The following is a 15,690-nucleotide window of genomic DNA, read 5'->3' as shown; positions in this document are numbered from 1 at the left end:
CTTTCAGTTTCTCATCATTGAGTACAGTCGTGAGTGTAGGTTTGCTGTATACAAACTCCACTAGGCAAAGAAATTTTCCATTGGGGTCCGGGTGGTAGCACAGCAGGTTAAGCGCACATGGTGGGAAGTACAAGGACTGGAGTAAGGATCTTGGTTTGAGCCCTGGATCTTCACCTGCAGGGGAGTTGTTTCACAGGCAGTGAAGCAGGTCTGCAGGTGTCTATCTTTCTCTTTCTCTCTCTGTCTTCCCCATCTCTTTTGATTTCGCTCTCCCCTATCCAATAACAATTACAGGAGCATCAAAATGGAAAAAAATATATAGCCTCTAGGAGCAGTGAATTAGTAGTACAGGCATAGAGCCCCAGCAATAACCCTGGAGGCAAAAAAGGGAAAATTTCCATTTATTCCCATTTTTTGTGTGTTTTGATCATGAAGGAATGTTGTTTCTGATCTGAGTGAAATGGTACTTCATTGTTGTTGTTTGTTTGTTTATTTATTTTGCCTCCAGGGTTATTGTTGGTGTTCAGTGTATGCACTACAAATCCACTGATCTCGGAGACCATTTTTCTTATTTTGTTGCCCTTGTTGTTATCATCATTGCTGTTGTTGTTGTACAGGACAGAGAAATCAAGGGAAGGTGGGGAGAGAAAAACAGACACCTGCAGATCTGCTTCACCACCCGTGAAACGACACCCGCCCCCCCCCCCCCCCCCCCCGCAGGTGGGAAGCTGGGGGCTCGAACCGGGATCCTTATGCCGGTCATTGCGCTTTCTGCCATGTATGCATTTAAACCGCTGCACTACTGCCCAACCTCCCTCCCTTTGTTGTTTTTATTTGTACCTAGTAGAGTGCACACTGGGCAGTGCACAAGAATTTGTGTTCAAACCTCTGGTCCCCACCTGCTGGGGGAAAGCTTCACAAGTAGTGAAACATTACTGCAAGTGTTTGTCTCTTCCTCTTCTCTCTCAATTTCAGAATCATAAATAAGTTAACATACATATATGTATATAAAGAAACTATGATTCCAGTTTTTTTGTTGTTTGTTTTATAGAATAGTTTTCTAGAGAAAACTACTCACTGATTTTGGCTCTCCATGTCAGAATTGTATAGTCAGTGTAACATCTTTGGTGTGACAGTCTAGATTTTCTAATAACATTTTTAATGTTCTGTGAAAGAATGAACATTTTAGTATGTAGTATGATAGTAAATTACGAAGTTGTGGGACATAATGTAACAAACAGGTTAACAACATTTAAAGATAATGGTAGGTGATGTACAGTTAAGGAAATGTTGCTTTCTATTTTTAATGTGGAAAGTCATTGGAATAAGTATTTAGAAAGGAATCATAACCATTATGTTTTAGAGCTATGTTCACTATGTTAAGAATTGTAGGTCAGGGAAGTGGCTCAGTGGGTAGAACGCATGATTTCCATGAAAGATGTGTCAGTACTTTGGTGTCTCTTCCTCTTTCCCTTTCTCGCTATCATTAAAATACATAGTAGACAAAATTGGCTAGGGTGGCTTGGTGGTGAAGCATATATGTGAGGCCCTGAATTTGCTTCCCAGTTCTCCATTAAACCAAAAAAAATCCTCAGTGCAACTAATAAAATGTTATGAAAGTATATACATGTTACCTTTTTATGACTACACAATTCTATGAACTTCATTTAAAAAAAAATTTATTAGTGATTTAATGATGATTTACAAAATTATTTTATGAACGGGTATAATTCCACACCATTCCCACCACCAGAGTTTTGAATCCCCAATCCCTCCATTGCAAGCCACTGCAGTTTTCTAAGCTTGCAGACATGGGTTAACTATCATCTCTACAACTGTCTACATTTGTATATAATTGCCCCCTCTTTCTTCCAGGTGCAGTCCTCTCTTCCACTCTAAGCCACACATAACCCTATTACTACATCTAAATATCCTTCCTTTTTTCCTTTTCTCTCTCCAGGTCCTGATGGAGCTTGAGTTTAGAACCCTCTTATCCTCTTCTTCCTATCACTTCTCCCCCACTGGGAGTATGGATCAGAATTGGTTTTGGGTGTAGAAGGTAGGAGTTCTGGCTTCTGTAATTACTTCTCCTCTGGATATGGGCAGTTGGATCTGTACCCCCAGTCTGTTTCTGTCTTTCTTTGGTGGGGTAGAACTCTGGAAAGTCGAGGTTCCAGGACACATTGGTGAGGTCATCTGTCCAGGGAAGTCAGGATGGAGTCGTGGCAGCATCTGCAACTTGATGTCTGGAAGGTGGCAGGATATAAAGTGAGACAAAATGGTTAATGAATAGGAACCAAAAAGTAGGAACAGAACAGATGAGATTAGGAATCATAGAGTGGAAGAAAGCTAGGAAGTTTTATTTTAAGCATATTTCTAGGGGCTCATGACTATGTTTTTTTTTTTTTTTTTTTGGCTTGAGTTTGATAGCTAATGTGAAGTTGGATGAAACTGTTGTCTGAGAAAATGGTGTCAGAGTAGAAAAAAAAGGCTAGAAAGTTGGGTTAGGGCAGAGAGTAGCTCCCATTCTTGAAAAAAAAATTCTATGGATAAAATTACTATTTATGTCCATCTACCCGACCCAGGGCCTATATCTATGTTTATATTTAGCACCAGAGCCTGTATAACGTCTGAATCCCTGTTGTCCTGTGCTTAAAGCTCATGGTCACAGCTGGGAACATTGTAGGCTGCACTCATTTCAGGACCAATCTTCCTTGAGTGGCAACCTCCCTTTGGAGACTGAGGCAGCCCCTACCATTGCTGCTTTATGGTGAGGGCAAGGTTCTAGGAAGGCCTGTAAAAGTGGGTTTATGATGATATTCCTGATGGAAGTTACCAGTGGTGGTGGAGAGAGGGATCCACTAGAGATCTAGTCCCATCAATTCTGTGAACTTTATTTAGCACATGCAAATCTGTGTGACTACCACACTAATCAAGATACTGAATGATTCTATCATTTCCCAAAACTTTCTCATATTCTCTGTAGTTATACTTATCCCTAATCCATACCCCTGTAACCACGGGTCTATTCTCCATCATTATCTCTTTATCTATTTTAACAGAGAATGTCATAGAAATGGAATCACATAGCATGTAGCTTTTTAACACTGACTTCATTCAGCATACTGCTTTTGGGAATCATCCAAGTTGTATTTATCAGTAGATCATTCCATTCTACCATGGATTGTGAGTGCACCAATGGTATATTTGCCTACCCTACCCCTTTTTTGATAATTATTTGTAAACACGCCATGTAACCTGGCACCATAAAACAATTCAAGTGAATGCTTTGTGAAATTGGGATGATTATATTCTTTCAGGGTTGTCATGGGGGCTCGGTGCTGGCACTACAAATCCACTACTCTTGGCGGCCATTGTTTCCATTTCACTGCATAGGACAGAGAGAAACTGAGGAGGAAAGGGAGATAGGGAGAGAGAAGGATAGACACCTATAGACCTGCTTCACAGCTCCAGAGGCAGCCTCCCTGCAGGTGGAGAGTTGAAGCTCGAACTGGGATTCTTGTGCTGGTCCTTGGACTTTGTACTATGTGCACTTGACCCAGTGAGCCACTGCCCAGCCCCCTATTATTATTTCTTTTACAAAAGTGAAAACAATATTTAAATAGACCTAGGCCATAGAACAAATTAATTGTGGTGTTGGGTCTCAACCTTGAGTCACCCACTCCAAAAGTCATTGCACTTCTTAGGTAGTTTTCTTCCTTCTCTGTTTTGACTAGCAATGTAATTGAAGTTCTTGTTTCTTTAGTGTGTCCTAAATTCCCCTCCACTTTTCTCTGTGTATCTGGTTCTTCTTTTTATTAATAATAAAGATAATAGTGAGATAATTTTTGTTGTTGCTGCTGAGTTTTTCGTCTTTGGCTAAAGCAGACCTAAGGAAAAAAAATTCAAACCAAGTAACTCAGCAGGCTACAAGCAGTTATGAATGAACAGTGCTTGCATCTGTTTATTACAATGAAAACTTGATACTAAGCTTTTTTTCTCAATCTCCTTATAAACAGCATCTTTATAGAAAAATAGTAAAGACAACATAATATAAATTAGACTAGTTTTAAATTAATCTTACATTTTATCATATTATCTTAAATTTTATTAATGGCAAAAAGCATTGTCTTTTTCCCATTTAATTTAGAGAGCAAGAGAGGGAGGGGTCCAGGGAGACAGCATAATGGTTATGCAACAGACTTTCGTGTCTGAGGCTTTGAGGTCCTAGGTTCAACCTCCAGTACCATAAGCCAGAGCAGGGCAGTGCTCTAATCTTTCTGTGTCTTTCTCTTTGTAGCTCTCTCTCATCAAAGTAAACTAAAAATATGTTTAAAGAGAGAGACTGGAAGAGACAGTGTGGAAAGATACTCAACATTGTTTACCCACTGTGATATTCCCTGGGTGTTACCTGTGGTGTTCCCATGTTGTACTGATTCCAACCCAGAGCCTCAAGCATGGTAAGATGTGTGTTCTATCTTTCTGTGAACTATCTTTCATTCCCACTCTCCATTATTATTGTTATTGTTATTTTTATTATTACTGAGAAAAATAAAAAAGAAAGATGGTAGAGAGAGGGAAGGAGGGAGGAAGGGAAAGATATCTGCCCCTGTAACACTACTTCATTGTTTATGAAGCTTCCCCCCCTGTAGATGGAGATTTGGGACTTGAACAGAGGTCCTTGCACACAGTAATATGTGCACTCAACCAGGTGCACCACCACCCAGCCCCCTTTTATTTTATTCTTTATTATTATTATTCTTATTAGTAGTAGTTTAATGTATTGTCACTAAGGTTATTGCCACAGACTTGATGTCTGCATTATACTACTTCTGGCAGACATTTTTCATTTTATTATTATCTTTATTATTTATTGGATAGAGACAGGCAAAAATCAGAAGGAAGATGGAGGTGAGAGACAAAGAGACAATTGCAACACTGCTTCATCACTTACAAAGCTTTCCTCCTGTAGGTGGGCGCTGGGGGCTTGAGCCTGGGTCATTTCTCACTGTAACATGTGCACTCAATCAGGTGTGCCAGCATCCAGCCCCTATTTACTTTCTTTTTTTATTAGATAGGACACAGAATTTGAGAGGGGAGGGGAAGACAGAGAGGGAGAGAAAAAGAGAGACACCTATAGACCTGCTTTACCCCTTGAAATGGGAGCTGCAACCCAGGTCCTTGCATGTTGGTAGCACATGTGCTCAACCACGTGCTACCACCTGGCTTCTTCCTCATTTTTAAATATTATAGTATTTCAGTGTATTTGAGATGATTTTTGTTTTTTTCTTCATTGAGGCTTTACAGCTATGCAATATCTTTTTTAAATGCAGCAACAAAGAGGCAAAGAGAGGGTGTAAGAGACCACAACACAGAAGCTTCCTTTGATGTGTGGTCCAGGATCAAACCTGGGTTGCACACATGGCAAAAGCAGTACACTATCCAAGTGGACTATTTCATTGACTTTTTTTTTTTTTAAATGAGATACACACACACACCCAGTACTACTATACTCTGGCTTATGGTTGTGCCCAGGATAGAAGCTGGAACCTCCAAATTTCAGGCTGTTTCCCAGATCCTATTCTTTTTTTTTTTTTTTTTAAGATTTTATCTTACTTATTATACATAAGAGAGTTTCACATGAAACATAAGACAAGCCTGAGCTAAAAGCCAGATTTCCTGCCACTAGAGCTATTTCCTTAGCCCAGGTTATTTGGAATGTCTTGTAATTTTATGTATTTCAGTGAAAGGATAAAATTTAATGAGACTTCTTTTTTAATGTATTTATTTACTTATTTATATTTTATAACCAGTCAAATCCAGAAGTGGGGGGTTGTTTACCAACGTAATGACACCAATATTAATAGTTTTTCTGATAACCCACTACCATCAGACTAGATTTATTTATTTATTTATTTATTGTACTGCTTAACTCTGGTTTATGGTGGTGTTAAAGACTGAGAGCTTTAGATTTGAGAGTCTGTTTGCGTAACTATTATGCTATCTTCCCTGCCCCTAATGTAGTTAAAATGTGATTTTTGTTCTCAATTCCCTAACACTGCAGAAGACTTGGAGAGGCTTAAAGCAGATATAAAGTGTCGGAAAGGAAATGGATTGTTAAAACTACTAAGTCTTTAGATTCAATACTTGATAAAAAAAGGAAATTGAGATCCAGTGATAGTGTGAAGTACTTGTCCACAGTTACAGTTGGTTGTAGAAGATGCATGACAGACTTCCTGTTCGAAAGTGGGTTGCTGACTAGTTTACCAATGTGGAGAAAACTTGTACAAGACTGACTGCAATGCAAAATGGAATGTTCCGGCCAGTGGTCAAAGCCCTGTTTGAACAACAGTGCCCTCTCCCCCATCTTTTCTTGACTCCTTCATAGCAAACTATTTTTTCTCCTCCAGTTTCTCATTTCACGCTCTTTCGTAAAGTCTGTCTAGTGAAATATGTTTTTTTAATCCTTTATCACACTATGGAAACCGTTCTTGCAAAATTATTGGTGATGTGACCAGGGATGTGGGTAGAGTACAGGACTTGTATTTACGAGGCCTTAGGGTCAATGTCTGCTCAGGATATGTTGGAGTGGTGCTCTGAAATTTATCTTATTATATAAATTATTAAGTTAACACAGATCAACAGTAGGTTTTCTGTTGCTGAATTCAGCTGTCATATATATACCCCTTATTTGATCTGTCATCAGCATTTCGCACAGATGGTCATTTCCTCCTATTGGAGATACTTTTACTCAAACTCCAGAAAAATACCTCTTTTGTTTTCTTGTCATATATCTTGACACTCCTTTTTTAGTCTTCTTTGCTAAAAGAAAGTCTGCTTTATCACTTTTAGTCAAACTCCAGGAAAATACCTCTTTTGTTTTCTTGTCATATATCTTGACACTTCTTTTTAGTCTTTGCTAAAAAAAAATCTGCTTTATCTCCCCTATCTCTAAATATTGGGGTGTCTGAGTTTGCCATTTTGATTTTTTCTATCTATAGCTTTGATAGCATACATGTACATACATTGTGGATACATATTTGTATGCATATCACACATTAATGATTCCCAAATTTTATATATCTTAGTCTAGACATCTACCCTTAGCTTTAAGACTGTGTATTTAACTCCAGGGCAATATATCCAGTGTGATATCTTCACTTGGAAAGCAGTTAGCATCTCAAATTTAATATGTTCTGAACTGAGTTCTTGATATTCCCCCTACTCCAAATAATCTCCACCTACAGTTTTTCCTATGTCAGTTTTGACAACTGTGATAATCTAATTGCCAAAAATGGGGGTTTGAAACCCTTCTTCCCCCCAACTCCCCCCACAACTTTCTCTCCACAACTTTCTCCTATAGTTTCTAGTACCCTTTCTCTTTTTTTATTTTTAATTTATAAAAGGGAAACATTGACAAAACTATAGGATAAGAGGAGTACAACTCCACACAATTCCCACCATCAGAACTCTGTATCCCATGGAGGATCCTCCCCTGATAGCTTTCCTATTCTTCATCCCTCTGGGAGTATGGGCCCAGGGTCATTATGGGGTACAGAAGGTGGAAGGTCTGGCTTCTGTAATTGCTTCCCTGCTGAACATGGGTGTTGACAGGCCGATCCATACTCCCAGTGGGGCAGGCCTCTGGGGAAGTGGGGCTCCAGGGCACATTGGTGGGGTTGTCTGTCCAGGGAAGTCTGGTTGGTATCATGCTAGCATCTGGAACCTGGTGGCTGAAAAGAGTTAACATATAAAGCCAAACAAATTGTTGACTAATCATGAACCTAAAAGCTGGAATAGTGCAGATGAAGAGTTGGGGAGGGGGGGTCCTCCATTTTGTAGAAAGCTAATAGGCCTATTTTAGTTATATTCCAAAGGGCCCATGAATATACTAGTTTTTATTTTATTTTATTTTTTTTCCTGAGCCGGAAATCTGATATGAAGGTGGATCCAAGTTATTGTCTGGGGAGATGATGTCATAGCTGGAAAAAGGACCAGAAAGCTGGATCAGGGAAGAGAAGAGTTCCCAAATATGGGAAAGGTGTATAAATATTGTTGACTGTAAACCCCATTGATTTGATTTGATCTGGGGCCCTCTTACTGGAATCCTAATGATTTCCTTTTTTTCCCTTGAATATACCAAAGTCCCTGTTAATCTTTGTACTGACTTCATTCTGCCTGATGAAATATATTCTCTTAGATATGTCTCCATGGCTAGAGATCTTATTTTTTTTAATTTTTATTTATAAAATGGAAATGTTGACAAGACTAGAATAAGAGGGGTACATTTCCACACAATGCACCCAGAGCTCCATATCTAGTCCCCTCCCTTGATAGCCTCCCTATTCTTTAGCCCTCTGGGAGTATGGACCCAAGGTCATTATGGGGTGCAGAAGGTGGAAGATCTGGCCTCTGTAACTGCTTCTCACTGAACATGGGTGTTAACCAGGCCGATCCATTCTCCCAATGGCTAGAGATCTTTACTTATTTGTCAGATACCTAGTAAAAATGGACAGGAGTTAATTTGTCTAAAATGTCCTGTTATGCTCTTTGCTATCAATTCTTATCACTTTTTAAAGCTATTTTCATGGAGTATTGTGACTAATTCACATTTCCCTATTGAGAAAAGATATTGAGGTACTGGTGTTTTTTTTTTGTCTTCTGAATCACTTCTTTGGTGAGTACCTATTAAAATAATTTTTTTTTTCCTCCAGGGTTATTGCTGGGCTCGGTGCCTGCACCATGAATCCACCGCTCCTGGAGGCCATTTTTTCCCCTTTTTGTTGCCCTAGTTGTTGCAGCCTCGTTGCGGTCATTATTGCCATTGTTGACGTTGCTTTGTTGTTGGATAGGACAGAGAGAAATGGAGAGAGGAGGGGAAGACAGAGAGGAGGAGAGAAGGATAGACACCTGCAGACCTGCTTCACCTCCCGTGAAGCGACTCCCCTGCAGGTGGGGAGCCGGGGGCTCAAACCGGGATCCTTACGCCGGTCCCTGCGCTTTGCGCCACATGCGCTTAACCCACTGCGCCACCGCCCGACTCTCTATTAAAATCATTTTTATAACTTAAGAAACTTATTTTTTTTAGTTAAGAAAAAATATATGTTTTGCTTAGAGACAGAGAAATTGAGAGGGGAGAGGGAGAAAGACACTCACGGAATTGCCTCATTGCTTGTAAAGCTTCCCCTCTGTATTTGGGGATCAGAGGCTGGAATCCTCCTGGCTCTTACACACTGTAACGTGTGTGCTCAACCAACTGTGACACTATATGACCCCTAAGAAAATTATTTGTGTATCAAAAAAATACTATAGTGGCAGACTGCAATTCTCACAATGCATCATTGAGGTGTGTACTAATGTTTGTCTAACTTACAGATAAAGAAGTTAAGGTGCAAGATTAATAACTGTCTAGGATTACACAGCTAATAACTATCAAACTGGGATTTGAACCCAAGTATTGATAGATTGACTCTAGTACCTGTACTGTGACCTGCTTATCTTTCTCCTCCCTCTCCATGGAGAATTGTTTCTTGGGCTTATTAATGGAACTGGAATCTACTTCCTTTTTTTTTTTTTTTGCATCCAGGGTTATTCTTGGGGCTCAGTGCCTGCACCATGAATCCACTGCTCCTGGAGGCCATTTTTCCCCCTTTTGTTGTAGCCTTGTTGTGATTATTATTGTTGTTGTTGATGATGCCATTCGTTGTTGGATAGGAGAGAGAAATCAAGAGAGGAGGGGAAGACAGAGAGGGGAAGAGATAGACACCTGCAGACTTGCTTTACCACCTATGAAGCGACTCCCCTGCAGGTGGGGAGCCGGAGGCTCGAACAGGGATCCTTATGCCGGTCCTTGCATTTTGCGCCACGTGCACTTAACCTGCTGTGCTACTGCTCAACCCCCAGGAATCAACTTCCTATAGGTGATACAACATATTAGGGATACCTTTGGGCAGAGGGGAATAATATTCTGATAACAATTTTGAGATCATCTCTTTTGGAATGACTAAGATGGAGAGGGAGAAGATAACATAATGGTTATGCAAAGGACTTTCATTCCTGAGGCTCTGAGGCCCAGATCGATCCCTGGCACCACCAACATAAGCCAGAGCTGAGCAGTACTATGATATATATATGATGTCAGGAATGACTAAGATATATGTGTCTATTGAAGAGGTGGTGATTACTTTCACTTAAATCTTTTACTTAACATGTGATCCAAAAGTACCTTCTATAAATTAAATTTTAAATAGCTGCTATTTTTTTTTTCTTCCAGGGTTATTGCTGGGCTCGGTGCCTGCACCATGCATCCACCGCTCCTGGAGGCCATTTTTTCCCCCTTTTGTTGCCCTTGTTGTAGCCTCCTTGTGGTTATTATTATTGCCATTGTTGATGTTGTTCGTTGTTGGATAGGACAGAGAAATGGAGAGAGGAGGGGAAGACAGAGGGGGAGAGAAAAACAGACACCTGCAGACCTGCTTCACCGCCTATGAAGCGACTCCCCTGCAGGTGGGGAGCCCGGGGCTTGAACTGGGATCCTTACACTGGTCCTTGCGCTTTGCACCACATGCGCTTAACCCACTGTGCCACCGCCCAACCCCCAATAGCTGCTGTTTTTATGAGTTTTACTTAAATGGGTTTTTTGGATAGCAAGATCTCATTCTATTGTGTATCTATACTCTTTTTTTTTTTTCCCTGCCTCTATAGTTTATTTATTTATTTATTTATTTTTATTTAAGAAAGGATAAATTAACAACTCCATAGGGTAGGAGAGGTACAACTCCACACAATTCCCACCACCCAATCTCCATATCCCACCCCCTCCCCTGATAGCTTTCCCATTCTCTATCCCTCTGGGAGCATGGACCCAGGGTCCTTGTGGGTTGCAGAAGGTGGAAGGTCTGGCTTCTGTAATTGCTTCCCCGCTGAACATGGGCGTTGACTGGTTGGTCCATACTCGCCTCTATAGTTTTTGCTGGTACTCGGTGCCTACACTAGGAATCCACTGCTCCTGGAGGCCGTTTTCTCCATTTTGTTGTCCTTATTGTTATTGTTGCCATTGCTGCTGTTGTTGGATAGGATAGAGCGCAATCCAGAGAGGAAGGGAAGACGAGAGGGGGAGAGAAAGATAGACACCCACAGACCTGCTTCACCAGTTTTGTAGCAACCCCCTTGCAGGTGGGGAGCTGGGGGCACGAACTGGTATCCTTATCGTGATCCTTGCACTTTGTGCAGTGTGCATTTAACCTGTTGCACTACCGCTCGGCCTCCAACTTCTTTTAAGAATTTGTACACTTAACACAAGTTCTGTGTTTTAGCCTGGTCCCCACCACTGAAGGAAGCTTTGGTGTCTTTCTGTTTCTCTGTTGCTGATTTTGTCTCTCTGAAAAAATCAACATGGAGTTGTGAAGCCCCAGTAATGACTATATATGATTTCAAATGGGACCAGTATTTGAGTCCCTGGCCACCACATGGCAGCACTGTGAACAGAGGAAGCCACACAGCTGTGGAACAGCACCGTGGTGTCTCTTCTTTCACCAGCACATTCTGCCTCTTACCCTGTATCTGGGCAGGGGTGTGTGTGGGAATAATCCACTGGGAGTGGTATGCAGGTGCAAAGCTCTGGTGTCAAAACAAAACAAACCTACAAACTTGAGCCTCCTGTGAGGAGTGCAGCAGGTAAACCAAACATCACACTTACATATTTGAAAATCACAAATTCCATTCCTGGCATCACAAATAATGCTGCTGTGATGTTCTTGTTGTCTCCCAACAATTTATCTTTGAAAAAATATACCGGGAGTCCGGTGGTAGTGTAGCGGGTTAAGCGCACGTGGTGCAAAGCGTAAGGACAGGCTTAAGGATCCCGGTTCCAGCCCCTGGCTCCCCACCTGCAGGGGAGTCGCTTCACAGGTGGTGAAGCAGGTCTGCAGGTGTCTGTTTTTCTCTCCCCCTCTTGTCTTCCCCTCCTCTGTCCATTTCTCTCTGTGCTAACAACAACGATATCAACAACAACAATAACAGTAATAACTACAACAACAATGAAAAACAACATGGGCACCAAAAGGGAAAATAAATATAAAAAAAATTAAAAAATATACCTAGGTTTGGGTGAGTGTGCACTGGGTTAAGTGCACACAGTAACAAATGCAAGGACCTGGGTTCAAACCTCTGGTCCCCACCTGCATGGGGAAAGTAGTGAAGCAGTGCTGAAGGTCTCTCTCTTCTCTTTCTCTTCTACCCCCATCCACTCTCAATTTGTCTCTGTCTTATCAAATAAAATTATATATATATGTATACTTTGCTATTACTCATCTTGACCGTTAAAACCCTTTATTATAATAATGCTGATTTGGAGGCACATACTGCCTGGTGATATATTTATGGAATACATAGTACCTGTTGCTTTCATATGATCACTTCAGATTCCAGCAGTTTTTAAGCTTTATAGTTTTTATAATCTATTATCAGTTCTGTCTCTGTCATTCATACTGTTCCTAGTTTTACACCTTCAATTTTACTTAAAATAAAAAACTAACTAAATTAATAGTTTTACATAGATAGTGTCTGAAGGTTCAACTCAGACAGTCTGGGAGCTTCCTGAAAATATCTCCTGTCAGAAGGCCTATTTTCTTAACTTTGGGTTTTGAATAGTCACTTTGGATACAGGAAATAAGGCAAGGTAAGATGACATTTGACAGTAGAAAAAAGTGGCCTATATTAGTAAATCTTAAAAAATAATGACCTAGGAAGTACAGTGGTGAAGTGTTGGACTCTCAAACATGAGGTCTCTCTTAAGTTCAAACTCTGGCACTGCATGTGTACCATATTTTTATTGATAATTTATTAAGCTGTGGGTATTAGTTTACTAAAATAATAAATCAAGTATTGTCTACTGGAATGATACAAATTGACACTTAAGGGACAGGCAGTCAGTATGCTGTCATATTTTGAAGCAGTTTGTAAAGGTCCCAAGCATTGACAAGTTTGTCTTCTTAGCAGTATCTTTAGTAAGATGAATCACTTCCAAATAATTAAAAGTTAAAATCTCCCTAAATCTTATTTTTTAATTAATTTATTTTATTTTTGAGAGAGGTACAGAGAGAGAGAGAAAACAACACCAGAGCACTGCTCAGCTCTGGTGGTGTGGGGAATTGAACCTGGGACTTTGGAGCCACAGGCATGAGAGTCTGTTTGCATAACCATTATGCTATCTCCCCCATCCTTATTTTTACATTTTGTAAAGTACTAGCATGAAGGTTAGTGAGTTGTATTTTACCCTTTAGATTTTTTTTCTTTTTTTTTTTTTCCTCCGGGGTTATCATTGGGGCTGGGTGCCTGCACTAAAAATCCACTGCTCCTGGAGGCCATTTTTTTTCCCCTTTTGCTGCCCTTGTTGTTTATCATTGTTGTTATTATTGTTGTTGCGGCTGTCATTGTTGTTGGATAGGACAGAGAGAAATGGAGAGAGGAGGGGAAGACAGAGGGACGAGAGAAAGGTAGACTCCTGCAGACCTGCTTCACCACTTGTGAAGTGATGACCCCTGCAGGTGATGAGCCAGGGGTTTGAACTGGGAGCCTTGCACTGGTCCTTGCACTTCAGGTCATGTATGCTTAACCCACTGCACTACTGCCCAGTCCTCTAAACACGTAAACACGTTTGTGGTCTGGGAGGTGACACAGTGGATAAAGTATAAGACTCTCAAGCATGAGGTCCTGATTTCAGTCCCTGGCAGCACATGTACCAGAGAGATGTCTGGTTCTTTCTTCTCTTCTCCTATCTTTCTCATTAATAAATCTTCTTTTTTTTTTAAAAGATTTTATTTATTTATTAATGAGAAACATAGGAGGAGAGAGAAAGAGCCAGACATCACTCTGGTACATGTGCTGCCGGGGATTGAACTCAGGACCTCGTGCTTGAGAGTCCAATGCTTTATCTACTGTGCCGCCTCCCAGACCACAATAAATCTTCTTTTAAAAAGCACTTTTATTTCATTTTGATTAGTTAATTGATTTAGACTTAATTATATTAATCCATTTGATCAATTTATTTTTATTTTTGAATTTATTTTTCCCTTTTGTTGCCTTTTTATTGTTGTAGTTGTTGTTGATATTGATGTCATTGTTGTTGGATAGGACAGAGAGGAAATGGAGAGAGGAGGGGAAGACAGAGAAGGGGGAAAGACACCTGCAGACCTGCTTTACAGTCTGGGAAGCGACTCCCCTGCAGGTGGGGAGCCAGGAGCTAGAACCGGGATCCTTATGCTGGTCCTTGCACTTCGTGCCACGTGTACTTAACCCGCTGCGCTACAGCCAGGACTCCCCGTTTGACTAATTTAAACTCTTGGAATAAATTAATGAAGATTCACTTGGATGGTAGGACATGGTAAATAGTAATGTTTCAACTGCTTGGGGACCTTGCCATATATAAAGTGACCTTTAATTGAACTCAAGTTCACTAAAACGAACCTTTATTGACATGTTAGGCTCACCTTAGGTTTGTAGCAAGGTTACTGGAACTTGGTAGACTTTTATTAGTCTAAGACTTTATTAGAAAAGCTAAGAAAAATGACTGTCATTTGGAAGTCAGTAGCATTATGGACCATAGTTGCACTCATAATTTGTTTTAAATGGGAATTTATCGAACTTGTAGTTTTGTTGAAAATCATTTTGCTATATAGAACTTTCATTCCTTTCTAACGCTGAGTTTGTTTTAACTTCTATAAATTGAATTAATTTAGACCTATTTTTTAACCTGGACTTTGCATTTTCTAGTGTAATTAATCTGTTTAGTGAACTTATACATAAACATCTGGTACTGCTGTTTGCTAGCTTGTCTAGATTACATAGCAATATACCCTTTTCATATAAGAGTTAATGAATAGCCAGGTTAGACTTGCCAGCTCATTGTTACATTAAAACCCAGAAAGGTTGCTATTTTTCTTCCATTGCCTCCCATGCTTTTTTTCTTTTCGTGGATCTATTTACTTGATTATATTTTAAAAACTTTCTAAATGGAAATTTTATTTTTAAAACAGTATCAGGTGTTAAAATTTGCCTCATTGTAGATTGATTCTGTTATACTGTTAATTTTCAATTTTGGTAATTAACATGAAATGAGTAATGTTTTAATCAAGGTTGATCTTGTTTCTTCTCCCTCCCTCTTCTCTATACCTCTCCCTCGATTTTTTTTTTTTTTTACCTGTAGATTTGCATGTTTGACCTAGCAGAATAATTGGGTCCTCAGCAACATGGGCGTGCCTCCCTTAGAAACACTTAGTTTCATGTATGACTCATAAGCCGAAGCACAGACACCACTTCCCCAATCTACAGGAGCCATTTTAGCAGCATAAAACTGGCCGGGTTGCTTTTTATTTTCAAGCTTAAAGGACATTATCTAAAGAGAAAGAGAATTTTTGAAGGTAACTTGTTAGGATTTTACGTGTTTGCTTTTGAGTGTTTTCTGAGCTGATAAATAGGGGGGTGGCTCTTACCTGTCGAAGAACATGGCTGAATGTGTGTTCTTTAACTCTCTGAAGAAATGTGTAGTCAGTCACATGCCTGACTGTTCTTAACTACTAGAGGATACAAAGCATTCAAACTCTAAATAGTTTTAGAATTTCTTAGTGAAACATTTAAAAATTTATATTGTGTGATCCGTTTTCCTGTTTGACTTAAGTAAAAATTTTCCTT

General features: G+C 40.0%; 1 protein-coding gene across 4 annotated transcripts in view; it reads left to right on the top strand.

The window, feature by feature from the left end:
• Positions 1 to 15,690, top strand: part of ELF1 (E74 like ETS transcription factor 1) — a 107,848-nt gene that overhangs the window by 11,345 nt on the left and 80,813 nt on the right. Inside the window, exons 2-3 of one of the 4 annotated variants that reach the window (XM_060191435.1) lie at positions 1,961 to 2,059; positions 4,301 to 4,460. The exons of the other annotated variants lie outside the window; for them this stretch is intronic. The gene's annotated coding sequence lies outside the window, so the exon portion shown is untranslated. The remainder of the gene's footprint in view (positions 1 to 1,960; positions 2,060 to 4,300; positions 4,461 to 15,690) is intronic. 4 annotated transcript variants of the gene reach the window in all.

The sequence above is a fragment of the Erinaceus europaeus genome, chromosome 5 (genome assembly GCF_950295315.1).
Source record: "Erinaceus europaeus chromosome 5, mEriEur2.1, whole genome shotgun sequence".
Lineage (NCBI taxonomy): Eukaryota > Metazoa > Chordata > Mammalia > Eulipotyphla > Erinaceidae > Erinaceus > Erinaceus europaeus.
The sequence above is the reverse complement of the archived record's forward strand: the minus strand, read 5'-3'. Positions and strand labels throughout refer to the sequence as shown.